Raw genomic sequence first — 18,347 nt, forward strand, 5'->3', positions numbered from 1 at the left:
AGAATATATTGCATTCTGAATCAGTGCCTTGCCATATGCATTTCTGCGTTAAGCAAGTTATTAAAATGTAATGGTTGAAAAGGTGGGGTATATTTTAAATGCTTGCCAAATAGTGAGGTATTAGTCAAGGGATAGTTCGGATTGTCGAGGATTTTCTCAAACCTTATCCACCTTCTACAGACGGAAACATGTAGTCTGTTTTTTATCTCTGAGTCCAGTAAAACAGTCTTGCAAGCCAAGGGTAATTACTTTAGTCTTTGCTTTAATACCTCTATGGAATTGCCTTAATTCTAGTTGTCAACTTTTTTCAAACTGAACGCGAAAGCATAAAAATTGTATCAAGTATTCCATCTGACTGGAAAATGTAACATGGGCTTTATTGCCACTACCACTTTAAGGGCCTTGAACATTAAAACCAGTTGAAAATAGACATGGGAAGAAAAGGGAAGTCAAGCAGACACTGATGCTTTGTTAAAACAAGTTAAACGGTTAAAACAGGTTATACAGAATTTGCTTTGTAATGTAATGACATATGATAGATAGTGCTTATTCACTGGAAACTATTCGTGCTATATACGAAAGCACCTCCTAAAACGCAGAATCTCTTTTGGTCAACAGAAAACGATCACCTCTCCTCAAGCCCTCAAGCCCACAAGCCCACAGACAAACAATAGCAAACGGTATACACAGTTCACCCAATTTCGGGTTCAGGAGTGAAAGGGGAAAGCTACAGTGAATGCAATAGGAAAGTTGATTTAAATGAGAACTGTTTCTGCTGTAATTCAGCTGACTCGTCAAAAGGTGGCAGCAAATTAGGGAGAACTCCTTTATCATTGTGGCACACGTTATTAATAAAATGTCAGCTGTGATTGGTTGAAACGCTTCATGTCCATTGTGTTTTGATTGCCAGTGTGTTTATGCTCGTTTTAATTGGTTGCCAATGTCGGCATGTCCTTTGGGATTGATTGTCAGTGCTTCCGGTGGCTCTTGGTTGGCTGACTTAGATTAGATGGAGTCTCAGAGGAGCTCTGGAGATGATTGTCAGTAGAGTCGACGAGCCATTGACCGATGTTGACGTTGTTATGATCCCCAGAATTGTCTGTATGAACGACGACGTCTGAGGCTTCATTGGGACAGGAGGGGTTCTTGTGGAAGTCAACCCTGGTGTAGTGGAGAGGGCCCGTGAGGCTGGTGGGGGGCGAACAGGCGGTTGTGTACATGGTGGTAACAGGACCACCTGCTGGACAGTGGGAGGGGCTCCATTACCTCCTCATAGTGAGCATCACCATGACAACCCTTCAAATTAAGGGTGCCTAGGCCTAGATCTAGGGGAGACACGATAAAATACTTTAAAAAATGTGTACTTCTGGGAGTTCCATGGAGCACAGTGGGCCCCATCCGTCATTTTGAAATGGAAAACATTTAAAACCAGGAAGTCTTCCTTAAGGCTGGCCCCTTTGCTGGACTATGGAACTGGCGTGAGGTAGGAGAGGTGAAAACCAAATAGGGAGGTGTCCAAGAAAAAAGTAGCTACCGGTGTGCCGTGTTTTAAGTGCCACATGAGCTAAATCATACAATACTCAATTAAGGTCTATGTACTACATGTTCATTTTAAAAGATTTCCCATTCATGGGATGATTAGATGTGAGTGTGCTGAATGCTGAGAAATTGCTGGACATGGTCAAGGAAGGTGTCAGTTTTTGCTGACCCATGATTGTAGCGGTCAATGTGCACCGGATCAATGGGACCTTGACTGGACCACCCATGGTCCAATCCATCGTTTAAATTACTGGGATTTGGGCTTGCAAATATTTTCAGACCATTCCTAACTAGTTAAAACAAACTCTCCAGTCAATCTCCAGCAGTATATACTGATATCATGTTTTACGTCATCTGTATCTAAATAGTTATCAGTGAGATTGTGACTTGAGAGAGGAGTTGCTTCTTCCTCACAATAACTCCAAGCGGGCTTGGGACAATTGAGGTCGAGATATGTGTGGTTGTTAACACACTGCTGACCATATACAGTATTACACAGGTACAAACTACAGACATGATTCTTATTGTAGTGTTATCAAAATATGAAGTAGTGTTTTTAAGAAATGGCGCACAAAGATATTTACACAGATATTCAAGTAAGAGTTGTAAATGAGCACCCTTGCTGACTGGATGACATGACCGGATGACATGACCGGATGACATGACAGGATGACATGACAGGATGACATGACCGGATGACATGACAGGATGACATGACCGGATGACATGACTGGATGACACAAAGTCAATAGACTGACATAACTAAACATCACCACCGGGGGGAGTCCAGCACCAAGGTAACTAACGTCAGTGAATCCTTTAATGACGGGTTATTAACTCTATTAACACTCGGCTTGCCGGGTTTTCAGGTTCTACTTCATCATTAATTACTCCCACCGGGATTCCCTGGTGTGAACAAGTCCCTAAATTTGGGGGCTGCACTGACAACATGGCGTGGAGCTAGCGTAGAGGGCCAATGTTGAAGCATACTGATTTTTTCCAGTTGTCCCATTTAACAGGGATTGCTGGATTAAAAGCTGTTCGTCTCTGCTGCTCTTACCCAACGGGGCAAGGTATTCCATAACGGGGGGCATTGTTAGGGAACTCTACATCTGCAACCCTTATTCTGAATCAAAGTACAGTAAACCACGGGCTCCACAGGACTTCCCTCATTGTGTTGGATAGACAAGTGTTAAACTGAGATTTTTTACTTTTATTCAATCCAACGTTATATGGATCCTCTCTTGGAAAGTAGTCTACCAGCCAGTTGAAACCCGAATCCGTTGGCCATTACAGACTTCGGCGAAAAATCAATAAAGGCAGTCAGTGTTTCTATTTGCATGTTTAGTTATTATAAGTTTCAGCCATTTTATGCTTTATTTGTTACAGAGAATATTAAAAAACAGAGGAAGGAGGTTTTCTTAAAAGGTCAACGGCCAGATTCAAACCCATGCTGTGACATAACATACGCCACAACATAAATAAATCTCCTTTAATTAACACTAAACCGATTCTAAGATTTGATTAGTTTGCCAGACAGCCTGTTGATTACAGTACCTGACCAGAAACCAAAGACCCCATCGGTCAGTTAATTAGAAAAAAAACCCATTATCTTTCAGTACTAAAGCCAACCCCTGAGGAAACTGACTGATATCAGTCACAAAATATATGATTTTTTGTCAAACCAAGTCCCATTTCTATGTCTCCTATACTCCCAAATGGGTTTATCAACTATTTCTATATTCATGTGCATAAATGTGCAGAATTAGCATACAGTAATCCACAGATATTTAATAAACCATTCAAGCTAGCGGCACCAAACAAATTTTCTTTCACATGACTAGGCTATACAAACTTCAATGCAAACTGAATTCCTATAAAAATTCATGAATTTTAAATATAAAGATTTTCTAACTAACATTTGCATAATTAGCATTCATAAAAACGTCACCATCAGCCATACTTCAGTCACTGTCACAACTAAAAGGTATTTATGATAAAGCTGGAAAGATTTTACTTCAACAAAGGTTTTTCTAATTTCTATAGATATACTGTAGATATTAATAATATATAAAATTTTTGATATATAAAATTACCTCTAAATATCAATCCATAAAATTCCTGAGAATTATATATTTTTTGTATGAAAAAGTATATTATCAAAACATCCTGATCCTATTGGCTATTCTGTCAAATATTTAAATATTGATCGACAGTATATGTATATTTATATATATATGTATATACAGCTCCGGAAAATAAATTAAGAGATCAATGCACCTTTTTCTTTCCTTTCAAAAAAATTTTTAAAGGAAAGAAAAAGGTGCAGTGGTCTCTTAATTGTTTCCGGCACTATATATATATATATATATATATATATATAGAGAGAGAGAGCTATATATATACAGTGGGGAGAACAAGTATTTGATACACTGCCGATTTTGCAGGTTTTCCAACTTACAAAGCATGTAGAAGCATCTCAAGGTCCTGGAGTGGCCTAGTCTCCAGACCTGAACCCAATAGAAAATCTTTGGAGGGAGCTGAAAGTCTGTATAACCCAGCGACAGCCCCGAAACCTGAAGGATCTGGAGAAGGTCTGTATGGAGGAGTGGGCTAAAATCCCTGCTGCAGTGTGTGCAAACCTGGTCAAGAACTACAGGAAACATATGATCTCTGTAATTGCAAACAAAGGTTTCTGTACCAAATATTAAGTTCTGCTTTTCTGATGTATCAAATACTTATGTCATGCAAAATGCAAATTAATTACTTAAAGACTATCCAATGAGATTTTCTGGATTTTTGTTTTAGATTCTGTCACTCACAGTTGAAGAGTACCTATGATAAAAATTACAGACATCTACATGCTTTGTAAGTGGTAAAACCTGCAAAATCAGCAGTGTATCAAATACTTGTTCTCCCCACTCTCTCTCTATATATAAACAGAATTAATAATTATGTAAAACAGCTAGATATTTGATATGTTTTAGTATATGCCTACATCATTTGTTGACAGTTTGTGTATTTCCGTTGTGAGTGGTTGTCAGTTCTTCAAGGTGTCTTCTGGTTGGCTGACTGTAGAGTACATCGGCGGAGCTTCAGGGGGACTGCGTGGATGATTGACATTAGAGTAGGTGGGGCTTTGACCAATGTTGACAGTGGAAGTGCTTTCTTGAGTGATGGCTACTGCAGCTTCCTTGGAGCTGGTCGGGTTCTTGTGGAATTTGACACTGGTGTAGTTGCTGGAATCAGAGGGGCTTGTGGGTAGGTTGGCTGGTGGTGACAGTAGAACTAGAGCTGGACTGTGGATTCTTTATCAAAGCATGACCACCCTGGAGATTGCGGAGGAGAAGGAGAGGAGAACACCGTGAGGAAGAGAAGTTCAAAGATAACATACTATTACTGTCTGTCACACACAAATGCACTGACCTCTCTGTTGATCCCTGTATCTGTGTTCAGGCTGGGTGCTGAGTTAGCTGTGGTTCACAACACACACACACACACAGACACAGACACAAACAGACACAGACACACACACACACACACAGACACAAACAGACACAGACACACACACACACACACACACAAAAACACACAGACACACACACACAAAGACACACACACAGACACAAACAGACACAGACACACACACACACACATACAGACACACACACATGCAAAGACACACAGACACAAACAGACACAGACACGCACACACACATTCAGACACACACACATTCAGACACACACACATTCAGACACACACACACACACACAAACACACACAGACACACACACGCCCACAGACACAGACACACAAAGACACACACACACACACACCTCCCCTTTTTAACATATCAATGGATAAACTGTAAGAACACAATACTGAGCATGTTTAAGATAATATATTTACATTTCTTTCAGAACATTGTTCAGAGTGTTTCGATTTCTCAAACAGTACTGGATCATTTGTTTATGTAAATGGCTTTTTTGTGAACAAAATGTGTGTGTGTGTATGTGTGTCTGTGTGTGTGTGTGAGAAACAGTGTGTGTTTTTTTTTTTATACCTGTTTCCTTGTTATTTTTCCATCTGTAGACTATGATCAGGATGACCACAGTGAGCAACAACAGTATAACCACACTGACAGATACAATGATGGCCACAGATATTCCTGGACAGACACACACACAGAGCCAATAGAAAACAAACATTACTCTTTGGTTGAATGGAAGGTTGGTGAAATGGATGAGGGTAGTGGATGGATGAGAGAGATGAAATGTGGGTAATGGTGGTGTGGTAAGTTTTTCTAACATTAATTAAAAGAAAAAACATAAAATGTATTTGAGTAACATGTATGATATCCAGGAATCACAAATCAGTGTTAATGCCAAGAGCAGACCTGGGAGACATGCGAATAGAAAGTTGACAGTACCTCTCAAAACCGTAAGGTCGACTTCAGTCACTTGAGAGTCTGTGAGGCACAAGTATATACCAGAATCTTCTAAAATCAGGTTGCTGATGGTCACATTAAAGACATTTCTCAGACTGTCCTTAACCAAAGAGTATCTCCCTTGAGAGGGTGAATCTGAATCGACCAAGATATCTGAATTGCCTCGGCAGAAGGACATTTTGGAGGGGTTCTTTGAAGGGCAGCTGATCACTACGTTTTCCCCCTCACATCCTGCCACCACCCTGGACAGACCGACAGACAGATGGTATAATTAGGACAGACGCTTTATTGTAATATCATTGTGATGTGACGACCTTCTAGTGCTCCAAGTTATGGCCTACACTCACATGTCCGCATGTTTCCTTGTCTCATCCACTGACGCAGACAGGTCCCCCACGGCAGCTACAGAACAACACCAGCGTCATTCAACGGTACAACACACCAGTTTCCTTCCTATAAGCGGAATCTGCTGTGGTTCACCACTGCTGTTGCCCATTACTTGCATATTAGGGTGTTTAAACTGAAGAAGCTGCCGGTATTGAGTGGCAACACTGTTCAAATACGGAGCAGGAGAGCCACAATACTTTGAACAAAATATTATGCAGCAGACAAATAGAAAGAACGGGACCTTGGGCAGTAGAGCGCAAGCACCATGACAACATACTGATATTTTGTCATCACTTTGCCGAAAATAAATATCAGTGAGTTAACAGATTTCCACTGAAAACCAAATGCATGTAACATTTGAGACTTGGAGTCACTGGCGCTGTGCTCAGGAAGTCAGATGTACTCACCAAAGAGGAGGAGAACCTTCATTTTGAGGGCCAGAGTTCTCATCATGCTGACTTGGTTCTCCAAGTAGTTCCGTTAGACCCTTTCTATTGCCGGTCTACTCCAGGAACTTGACAGTGGTATGTCCAATTACTCCTCCCGTACAGTGAGATCTGTTCCTGCAGAGTGACAACCCCTCTTGAGCACGTGTGACTCCTGATTGACAGAGTACTTCCTGAAACTACTCCAGCTCTCAAGCGTTTCTAATCATTTCCAATGTTAGACAACTTCTGGGGTGAACAACCATCTCGATTTTAGCTTATTTGCAGAGGCCGGCAGGTTTTCCTCAATTACTTTTCTGTACATTGCACCATTCTTCGCTGACAATGAGAAACGTACCCCTAACATGATGCTGCCACCACCACGCTTCACAGTAGGGATGATGTACTTTAAGTGATTGTGCTAAGTCGGGTATGAACCATGTGTAACATTTTATATTTACACAAAAAGTTCCATTATAGTTTATAACCACTAACCCATTGGCCATATGGCTACAGAATCTATGGTGTATTTATTTTAGCATACTACAAAAACGGAATTCAAGGAGGACTTCAATCAATCAATCAAATTTGATTGATTGAATCAAATTTATTTATATCAGCAGTTGTCACAAAGTGCTTTAACAAAACACCCGGCCTTAAACACCAAGGAGCAAACAACAGTAGTGTTGAATTTCAGTGGCTAAGAAAAACTTACAGTAACAAAACTATTTACATAGTCAGCAAAACGGATATGTATGTGAACCAAACTGTGAATAATTTCTCATTGCTTTCACACAAAATGCATTCAATGAACACATTCCCCAAAATCCATGAACTCTTTTCTCATTCAAACTCAATCATGTACAAAACAATATATTCACAGCACGTTTTCTCAAATGCTTACACACTGTTCTCAAAACGGTTAAAAACACATTCAAAACAGAATGATGGCAACTGGTGTGCATTTCTGCATTAACCAGATTAAAATATAAAGAAAATGTTTGATATTTGTTAGAAAATGTTAATTATGTTAGAATATTTAGTCAATCCAAACACAGTTGATTGCAGTTTCAACTGAAAACCGACCCAAGTGTTGTACACTGTGCCCTTTGAGAGAAAACGGCGAATGTGTGAAAGAACTCCGGTTTCAATATATCCAGGTAAGATGTCTGTTCAATAACCAAACAGGGTATTTACACATTTACATATAAAGTAAAGTACTTCAAAACTATGGATTTACTGTTTTTTTTAGAGAGTAATGGAGATGGAAGCCAGTCAAACTGCACATAAATTCATCCTTGTGGATGAAGCTGGGGAAGAAATGTGATTGGATAGAGAGCCACCGTGGATGTCCCTGGCCAGAGAGGAGCTAACATCACAATGTGTACTGTCCAATGATGATTTGCTGGTACACAAACCATTCACTGGCCCCTACAATACACAGAGGCTAGTGATTATATTATACTTGTTAATGTTTGTTTTTGTTGCAGCCCTGGAATTTGGGTAAATCTGTATTTTGTTTCAACTTATTATTTTTCAAAAGTAAAATTTACTATATGCAAAGATGTAGAAAAAATAAAGGATATTCCTTCAAATTGCTGCGTTTGTGATTCATTCTTGTTCCATATACTTTAGTAAAGTCATTAAAGTGAGGTGTTTTTCTTATTCTATGATCAAATACTGATTTACGTGAAAACAAAAATACTACGCAATTTATGTAAAACTTCGTCATTTGTGTAAAACTTCATCATTTGTGTAATGATCCGTGTTGTTTGTGTTTTTTAGGTCAGTGTGTTATGAGTGACAGTGTGTGTTTCTGAGTGAGAATTGTTGTGTTTTGGTGGTTTTAATGAGTTTTAGGGGTGAGAGTTTTGTTATTGTGGTTTCAGTATTGACCGATACTTGTAAGCAATAAAGAAAAACTGTAAGAAATTGTAATGATTAATAAATGCGTGTGGGCCGAGTCCAGAGTCTATTTATCAACTCTTTAGTGACATCCCCTCTTCAGTAATAACCCCTCTTTAGTGACATCCCCTCTTCAGTAAACTCTATTCAGTGTGTGGGAGTTTGTGTGCAGCTGATCCAGAATATCTGTCATTTGATTACCTTCCTGAAACATTTTAGCACAGGCTCTTATACAAAGCAACATACGGGAGCAATTAGGCAGAATCTTCTTGATCATGAAAGTCGGACTGCCATTGAAAAATGATAAGACAGCAATGACTAAATACCACCACAAGAGTATGTCCAAGCACCAAGGTTACCAAAGTCAGTGTCTTCAAGTAGGACAGTATTCAGTCCCTTTATGATTTACTCACAGACAAACGACAAATCGTTTGGAAGGAGAATGTAGTTTTAAAGGCATTGTGTTAATGTATGCGCCCAAGTTGACAGGGGCAATGCACATTTATAACCATTTTAATTGTCACATTGATGTATATGGATATATCAAATCACATCCTATCAAACCTGCATTTAAAATAGCAACATAAAATAAAACAATAAAATGTATAGAAAGCAACAGTGGGAAATTAAAAATTATAATTAAACAAAGATAAAGTTGAAAAAAAAACTTCTGCATCAATTTCTGATACTGCAAAAAAAAAAATAACTACACCCTATAAACTATGAACTATTTCTTTAGTTTATTAACTCACACTTTATTTTGAGAGTCCCAATTTCCAACTGTAGAAGTTCCACAGATAGCAGTCTGAGAGCACTAGAAAGCACACCACATTTAAGTCTGTGAATTAATTATCTTGTTACTATCAAATATACGGTACCTTATGCATAGACAATTATAGATCATAATTAAACTTTTTGATATCAAGATGTATTTGATATTTCAAATCAAATTCTTATTTGAAAATTTGATGCGGATAATTGTGAAAAATTAATGCAACATTTTACATAAAAAGAAAATTATTATATCAAAAAAATCTATCAATAATGGGAGGTGTTGTGGCAGTTAATTGGTTTGTTAAATTGAGCTGATTATCAATGTGATTGGTTGCCTGTGTGTATATGTCCATTATGATTGGTAATCAGTGCTTCAGTTGTCTCTTGGTTGGCTGACTGTAGAGTAAATGGTAGAAGTCTCAGAGGAGCTCTTTGGTAGATTGACAGTAGAGTAGACGGGGTACTGACCAATGCTGGCCAATGTTGAATAACCATCACCATGACAACCCTAGAGATGAGAGACATAAAAGAAGAGGGACGAGAGGATGTGATGTGATCGAGAACATAGATAACAAGCTTTCTCTCTTAGTCACATATACACATGCATTCCCACACACAAACACACTCATAGACACACAGTATATAATGAAACCTAAGCACACAGACACACACGCACATACTCTGACCTCTGTGTTGATGCTAGTGTCTGTGTTCACATAGTGTAATGATGGCACAGCTGTAAAACACAACACACACACTCAGACACAAAAAATATTTCATAAATTTTAGAACATCTCTACTGGGCTCCGAATCACTGTTGAACTGAATTTTTTACAGGAATAATGTTCAGGTCTCCACAAAGAAGTTAAAACAAATGTGTGTTTCTCACTGTTTTTCTTGTTAAACTTCCATCTGTAGACTATGATCAAGATGACCACAATCAGCAACACCAGCATTAACAGGCTGGCAGATATACAGATGGCCATGAATGTTTTTGTCAGTGATGTTCCTGTAACATAGAGACACAAGCAGAGCCATTACAGCACACTCTTTGTAATATGCACATCTGTTCAACTTACATCAGCAAACTTAAACTAATTCTCCCACATATTATCAACCCCAGATGTTTAAGTTTTATTTCTCTATCTTGTGTTTAAATTAGCCTTGTAGTTGCGATGTGAATTGTGTTTACAATGTGAATTGTGGTTTTGCCCTGAATTGTGGTTGTGATGTGAATTGTGGTTGCGATGTGAATTGCGGTTGTGATGTGAATTGTGGTTGCGATGTGAATTGCGGTTGCGATGTGTATTGTGGTACTAATTTACAAAGTGTACTATTGATTTGGCCCATTCATGAAGGTTCTCCAAAGAACCATACTCATAAAGTTTGAAATGGAACCTGCATCCTGCTATTCTAAAAAACATTTCTATGGGCTGAATAGACACTTTTGTTATGTTTTTAATACATACACTTACCTAAAGGATTATTAGGAACACCTGTTAAATTTCCCATTAATGCAATTATCTAATCAACCAATCACATGGCAGTTGCTTCAATGCATTTAGGGGTGTGGTCCTGGTCAAGACAATCTCCTGAACTCCAAACTGAATTTCAGAATGGGAAAGAAAGGTAATTTAACAATTTTGAGCGTGGCATGGTTGTTGGTGCCAGACGGGCCAGTCTGAGTATTTCACAATCTGCTCAGTTACTGGGATTTTCACGCACAACCATTTCTAGGGTTTACAAAGAATGGTGTGAAAAGGGAAAAATATCAAGTATGCACCAGATCTCAACCCAATAGAGCATCTTTGGGATGTGGTGGAAGGGGAGCTTTGTGCCCTGGATGTGCATCCCACAAATCTCCATCAACTGCAAGATGCTGTCCTATCAATATGGGCCAACATTTCTAAAGAATGCTTTCAGCACCTTGTTGAATCAATGCCACGTAGAATTAAGGCAGTTCTGAAGGCGAAAGGGGGTCAAACACAGTATTAGTATAGTGTTCCTAATAATCCTTTAGGTGAGTGTACATTGCCTTGCAAAAGAGCTCAGATACCTGAATATTTCTGTAATTTTACTAAATTACAAATGGTATATTGAATTTGTATTCTGTTTGATGTTGTTTTTTTGTCAAAGGTGAATTATTGTACGGTGACACTGATTTTCATGTTCATAAAACAATTATTCTTGCATATGTAAGTATTCAACCCCACACATTCATAATTAGTTGAGCCACCAATTCACCACAATAAAAGCTTCAAGACATTTTGGGTATTTCTGAACCAGCTCAGCACCCGGTAAATTAGGAGGGAGTTTTCACCCATTATTCTTTTTTAGCAGACAGCAGGTTCTCTTGTAGTATTATCCTGTATTTAGCATCCATTCTTCCTTCAATTTTAACAAGAAGCCCAGTCTCTCCTGATGAGAAGCAACCCCACAGCATGATGTTGCCACCACCATACTTCAGAGTAGGGATGCTGTGTCTTAAGGTATTAGCAGAGTTAGGTTTGTGCCACCCACAGTACTTGGAGTTTGGTCTAAAAAGCGGTCTCATCTAACCACAGTGGGCCACACTCTTGCTTTCTAGCAAACTCTATATGTGCTATCAGATGGTACTGTTTGTGTAAAAAAAAAATCTTGCCATTCTTCTATATGGGTCTGGCTCTTGATATGGTTGACTGGTGAAACATTACTCCACTCCCAGCCACTGAACTCTGTAGGTTCTTCAAATTGATTGTTGGCCTCTCTGTGGCTTCACCACAATTATCTTGGTTTGATTGACGAGTTTTGAGGGACAGATATTTTTGGCAGTGCTTGGGTGCTGTTATGCAGCTTCTGTTTTCTGATTATTAAGGTTCTAAATATAACTATCACCATTCATTTACATTTTTTTCAATCTAAAAGTGTAAAAAGGTGAATTCTTTGTTTACCAGATCTGTCGAGTGCCGGTGGTAATGAGGTGGATGGTATCTTTGTAAAAGAACATGGTTGTTGTGGAGGGCATATATCTGCTGCAAAGGACAGAGAAAACAATGCTTTTATGGCAATATGGAATGTGTATGCACATTTGTACATGTGCATTGAAGAAACTGAGAGAAAAACATACTGTCTCACATACAGTACAGTACGTTTGTGTGTGAGTGAAAGATTATATCATTTTAATTACGTTTCAATTATGGGCAAATTACAAAGATAACAAAATGTAAATTTAAATTGGGAGAACACTGAAGAGTGTTATTATTATAGTGTTTCGAAAAGTGACTAAAATTCAAACGTTAACTGGCATTCGTACAGTAGGACAGTGAAGTTCACTTCAGTCGGCCGTTTTGGTACTGGTAGGTACAATACATTATTGGCTACGTTTTCTCACCGCTGGCGCACCTGAACTCACTATACAAACACACCTTTCAATGCCCAAGAAGACTCAGGCCCAACTGGAAGCCCCTTCATCCAGGGTCCAGTTGTATTGAAGTAATCTGAGCGGATTTCGGCTATCAGACAGGATCAAATATTGAAAATGGAATGTTCAAAATATATATATTTTTATTCGGGTTAGATCAGTTAATCAAATTTTGGTTTTGATCTGGATCCAATTTTAAGTATGCGTTGTTCAAAACGTTTTAGTAGGATTGGGATACCTAAGACCTAAAAAAACTGGATTACCCTGATCCCAGCAGAAGGGTGGATTCAGGGTGGATTTCAGGTATCAGAATGTTATAAAACTGTGAATTGTGGTTGCAATGTGATTTGTGGTTCTAATTTACAAAGTGTACTATTATTTTGGCCCATTCATGAAGGTTCTCCAAAGAACCATACTCATAAAGTTTTAAATGGAACCTGCATCCTGCTATACTAAAAAAAAATGTATGGGCTGTATAGAGCCCTTTTGTTATGTTTTTAATACATACATTGCCTTGCAAAAGTGGATTTTCATGTTCATAAAACAATTATTCTTCCATATGTAAGTATTCAACCCCTACACATCCATAATTAGTTGAGCCACCAATTCCCCACAATAAAAGCTTCAAGTCATTTTGGGTATTTCTGAACCAGCTCAGCACCCGGTATATTAGGAGGGATTTTCACCCATTATTCTTTTTTAACAGACAGTAGGTTCTCTTGGAGTATTATCCTGTATTTAGCATCCATTCTTCCTTCAATTTTAACGAGAAGCCCAGTCTCTCCTGATGAGAAGGAACCCCACAGCATGATGTTGCCACCACCATACTTCAGAGTAGGGATGCTGTGTCTTAAGGTATTAGCAGAGTTAGGTTTGTGCCACACACAGTACTTTGAGTTTGGTCTAAAAAGCGGTCTCATCTAACCACAGTGGGCCACACTCTTGCTTTCTAGCAAACTCTATATGTGCTATCAGACGGTACTGTTTGAGTAAAAAAATAATCTTGCCATTCTTCTATACAGGTCAGGCTCTTGGTTCTAAATAAAACTATCATCATTCATTTACATTTATTTCAATCTAAAAGTTTAAAAAGGCGAATTCTTTGTTTACCAGATCTGTCAAGTGCTGATGGTAATGAGGTGGATGGTATCATTGTAGAAGAACATGGATTTGCAATGGGCAAACCAGGGGGCTAACATCAGCTCAAACTAAGTGGTTCCTCAGCAGACCATTGTCAAAAGGTATCTCACCACAGCGCTTCCTCAAACTATTGTCATGGTTCAGGTCTACCAAATAGAGCTGTAAGCAGAGCTCAGCAGGGTTCGAAATGTCAATGACCCCTATGTGATAAAGTCCTTGAAGAACTTTATCTTACGTACATCTTGTGACACAGTATTCACACCCTGGAAATACCTGGCCGACACTGTCTCAGGTACCTACAAGAGCGAGACAAATAAAGCCTACTAGATAATCGATTAATAGCAAAAAAGTATTTATTGCCTTTGTAAAGCGCTTTTAATTACAGAGGAAAAAGAAAAATAAGAAAATAATAATATTAAATAAATAAAAGAACTACAAGATAAAAATAAAATAAAATATGTATACTGAAAATGTACATTAAACTATAATGAAAATACAGTAAACTAAAACTATAATACATACTATTATACTATTATATACTACCCTTCTGAAAACAATTGTCTGTGAACCCAGGTTGTTGCTGCATTCACAAATGAAAGTGAAAACCCTATGCAGAGAAGAAACCACACATGAACAACATCCAGAAACGCTAATATATTCTCTGGGCCCAAGTTTATTTTAGATGGACTGAAGTAGGAGTTAAAGTAGAAACTGTCTTGTGATCTGACAAATTATTATTTTTGGGAATCATGGATGCCTCATCCTCCAGGCTAAAGAGAGGACACTTCTGGCTTGTTATCAGCAGAAAATGCAAAAGCCAGCATCCGTGATGGTATGGTGGTGCATTAGTGCACATGGCATGGGTGACTTGAACATCTGTGATTAATGTTGAACAATATATACAGTTGGAGCAACATGTGCTGCCATCCAGATGACGTCTATTCCAGGGAAGGTCTTGCCCATTTCAGCAAGACAATGCCAAACTACATTCTGCATGTATTACAACCAACATGGCTCCTTAGTAAAAGAGTCTGGATGCTAAACATTATGAAATGAAAAATATGACAAAGGAAACCCAGAACTGTTGAGCAGCTGAAATCCTATATCCATTAAGAATGGGAAAACATTTCACTTTCAAAGCTACAGTCTCCTCAGTTCCCAAACGCTTACAGAGTATTGTCAAAAGAAGAGGTGATGCAACACAGTGGTAGACATGCTTTTGTATGAGCACTACATATCATCTTTTTCCTAAATAACTAATCTTGTTATAGATGGAAATATTGGTCAATGATGAAACTGTTGCCCTCAAGGTCATTGTTTCTGGCAATCAGGGAATCTGGTCATTCTACGAGCCATAGAGTTACAGAATGTCTCAACATCCTCATTCTAATCTGAGAATCTGGTCATTCTACGAGCCATAGAGTTACAGAATGTCTCAACATCATGCTAATCAGAGAATCTGGTCATTCTACGAGCCATAGAGTTACAGAATGTCTCAACATCCTCATTCTAATCAGAGAATCTGGTCATTCTACGAGCCATAGAGTTACAGAATGTCTCAACATCATGCTAATCAGAGAATCTGGTCATTCTACGAGCCATAGAGTTACAGAATGTCTCAACATCCTCATTCTAATCAGAGAATCTGGTCATTCTACGAGCCATAGAGTTACAGAATGTCTCAACATCATGCTAATCAGAGAATCTGGTCATTCTACGAGCCATAGAGTTACAGAATGTCTCAACATCCTCATTCTAATCAGAGAATCTGGTCATTCTACGAGCCATAGAGTTACAGTGTGACTTAAACAACATGCTAATCAGAGAATCTGGTCATTCTACGAGCCATAGAGTTACAGTGTGACTTAAACAACATGCTAATCAGAGAATCTGGTCATTCTACACTCCTTAGAGTTACAGTATGTCTCAACATTCTCATGCTAATCAGAGAATCTGGTCATTTTACGAGCCATAGAGTTACAGTATGTCTCAACATCCTTTTGTTTTAAATGCCAGTAGAAAATCAGGGTATGGATCAATGTCCGTATGTCAGGATGTCAGGTGAGATCTCTGACCCGATTTTGGAGAAATGTGTGCAAATTTAGCTTTGCAAAGCCTGATCGTACAGTCTCACTGGATGAAGTGGCTTTGTGAGGCTAGAAATATGCATCATGTGATAGATAAAAAATGACACTAGGAGATGGTCAGACCATCATTTAAAAGAGCCTTTCTCTTTGATAGGAATGGTCAGACATTGATAGGAACGGTCAGACATTTATGAGAATGGTCAAACATTGATGGGCACGTTTAGACATTGATGGGCACGGTCAGACATTGATGGGCACGGTCAGACATTGATGGGCACGGTCAAACATTGATGGGCACGGTCAAACATTGATGGGAATAGTCAAACATTGATGGGAATGGTCAAACATTGATGGGAACGGTCAGATATTGATGGGAATGGTCAAACATTGATGGGAACGGTCAGATATTGATAGGAATGGTCAAACATTGATAGGAATGGTCAAACATTGATAGGAATGGTCAAAAACAATGATAGAAACGGTCAGATATTGATAGGAATGGTCAAAAACATTGATAGGAAAGGTCAGATATTGATAGGAATGGTCAGATGTTGATAGGAATGGTCAAACTTTGAAAGCAATGAGAGTTTTGTTTTGTCTGATGTCACAATAAGCAACTGGATTGTTTCTCATAGTATTTCTCATTGTGTTTCTTGCTGTACTTTTACTTTCTTGCTGTACTAATTTTTCACAATACTTACTCATGTTGTGAATTGAGTTCGACGAGATGAAATTCTCACAACACCACACTATAATTTCAGACAAACATTTAAAATTAGACGTAAAACAACAAATTCTATATACTGATATTTGGTATTCCACTGTGTTATCTGTGTACCTGTGTTTGGCAAGGGTCCAAACAATATCCTAATATATTTATATACACTCACCTAAAGGATTATTAGGAACACCTGTTCAATTTCTCATTAATGCAATTATCTAATCAACCAATCACATGGCAGTTGCTTCAATGCATTTAGGGGTGTGGTCCTGGTCAAGACAATCTCCTGAACTCCAAACTGAATGTCAGAATGGGAAAGAAATGTGATTTAAGCAATTCTGAGCGTGGCATGGTTGTTTGTGCCAGACGGGCCAGTCTGAGTTTTTCACAATATGCACAGTTACTAGGATTTTCACGCACAACCATTTCTAGGATTTACAAAGAATGGTGTGAAAAGGGAAAAACATCAAGTATGCACCAGATCTCAACCCAATAGAGCATCTTTGGGATGTAGTGGAACGGGAGCTTTGTGCCCTGGATGTGCATCCCACAAATCTCCATCAACTACAAGATGCTATCCTATCAATATGGGCCAAGATTTCTAAAGAATGCTTTCAGCACCTTCTCATTCTTTTTATGCCAAATTCTGACTCTACCATCTGAATGTCTCAACAGAAATCGAGACTCATCAGACCAGGCAACATTCTTCCAGTCTTCAACTGTCCAATTTGGATGAGCTTGTGCAAATTGTAGCCTCTTTTTCCTATTTGAAGTGGAGATGAGTGGTACCCGGTTGGGTTTTCTGCTGTTGTAGCCCATCTGCCTCAAGGTTGTGCGTGTTGTGGCTTCACAAATGCTTTGCTGCATACCTCGGTTGTAACGGGTAGTTATTTCAGTCAAAGTAGCTTGAATCAGTCGTCCCATTCTCCTCTGATCTCTAGCATCAACAAGGCATTTTCGCCCACAGGACTGCCGCATACTGGATGTTTTTCCCTTTTCACACCATTCTTTGTAAACCCTAGAAATGGTTGTGTGTGAATATCCCAGTAACTGAGCAGATTGTGAAATACTCAGACCGGCCCGTCTGGCACCAACAACCATGCCACGCTCAAAATTGCTTAAATCACCTTTCTTTCCCATTCTGACATTCAGTTTGCAGTTCAGGAGATTGTCTTGACCAGGACCACACCCCTAAATGCATTGAAGCAACTGCCATGTGATTGGTTGATTAAATAATTGCATTAATGAGAAATTGAAAAGGTGTTCCTAATAATCCTTTAAGTGAGTGTATATATAATAATTACACATTAGTGAATGGAGGTACACTCAAATTTTGGTTTGGTACAATAAATGTGTCTTCTTGCAAAATCTATATGGCTTTAGATGTTCTTTGTCTGTGTTTTCTGTCTTGCCAACCACAGCTTATACTTGTCTAGAATATGTGCAATGGTTGTAATATCCAGAGAGACCCCAGTTCCTGACAGAAATTCATGTAACTCCTTTAAGGTTGGTAGCTACTCC

Source organism: Esox lucius, chromosome 3, assembly GCF_011004845.1.
Source record: "Esox lucius isolate fEsoLuc1 chromosome 3, fEsoLuc1.pri, whole genome shotgun sequence".
Taxonomy (NCBI): Eukaryota; Metazoa; Chordata; class Actinopteri; order Esociformes; family Esocidae; genus Esox; species Esox lucius.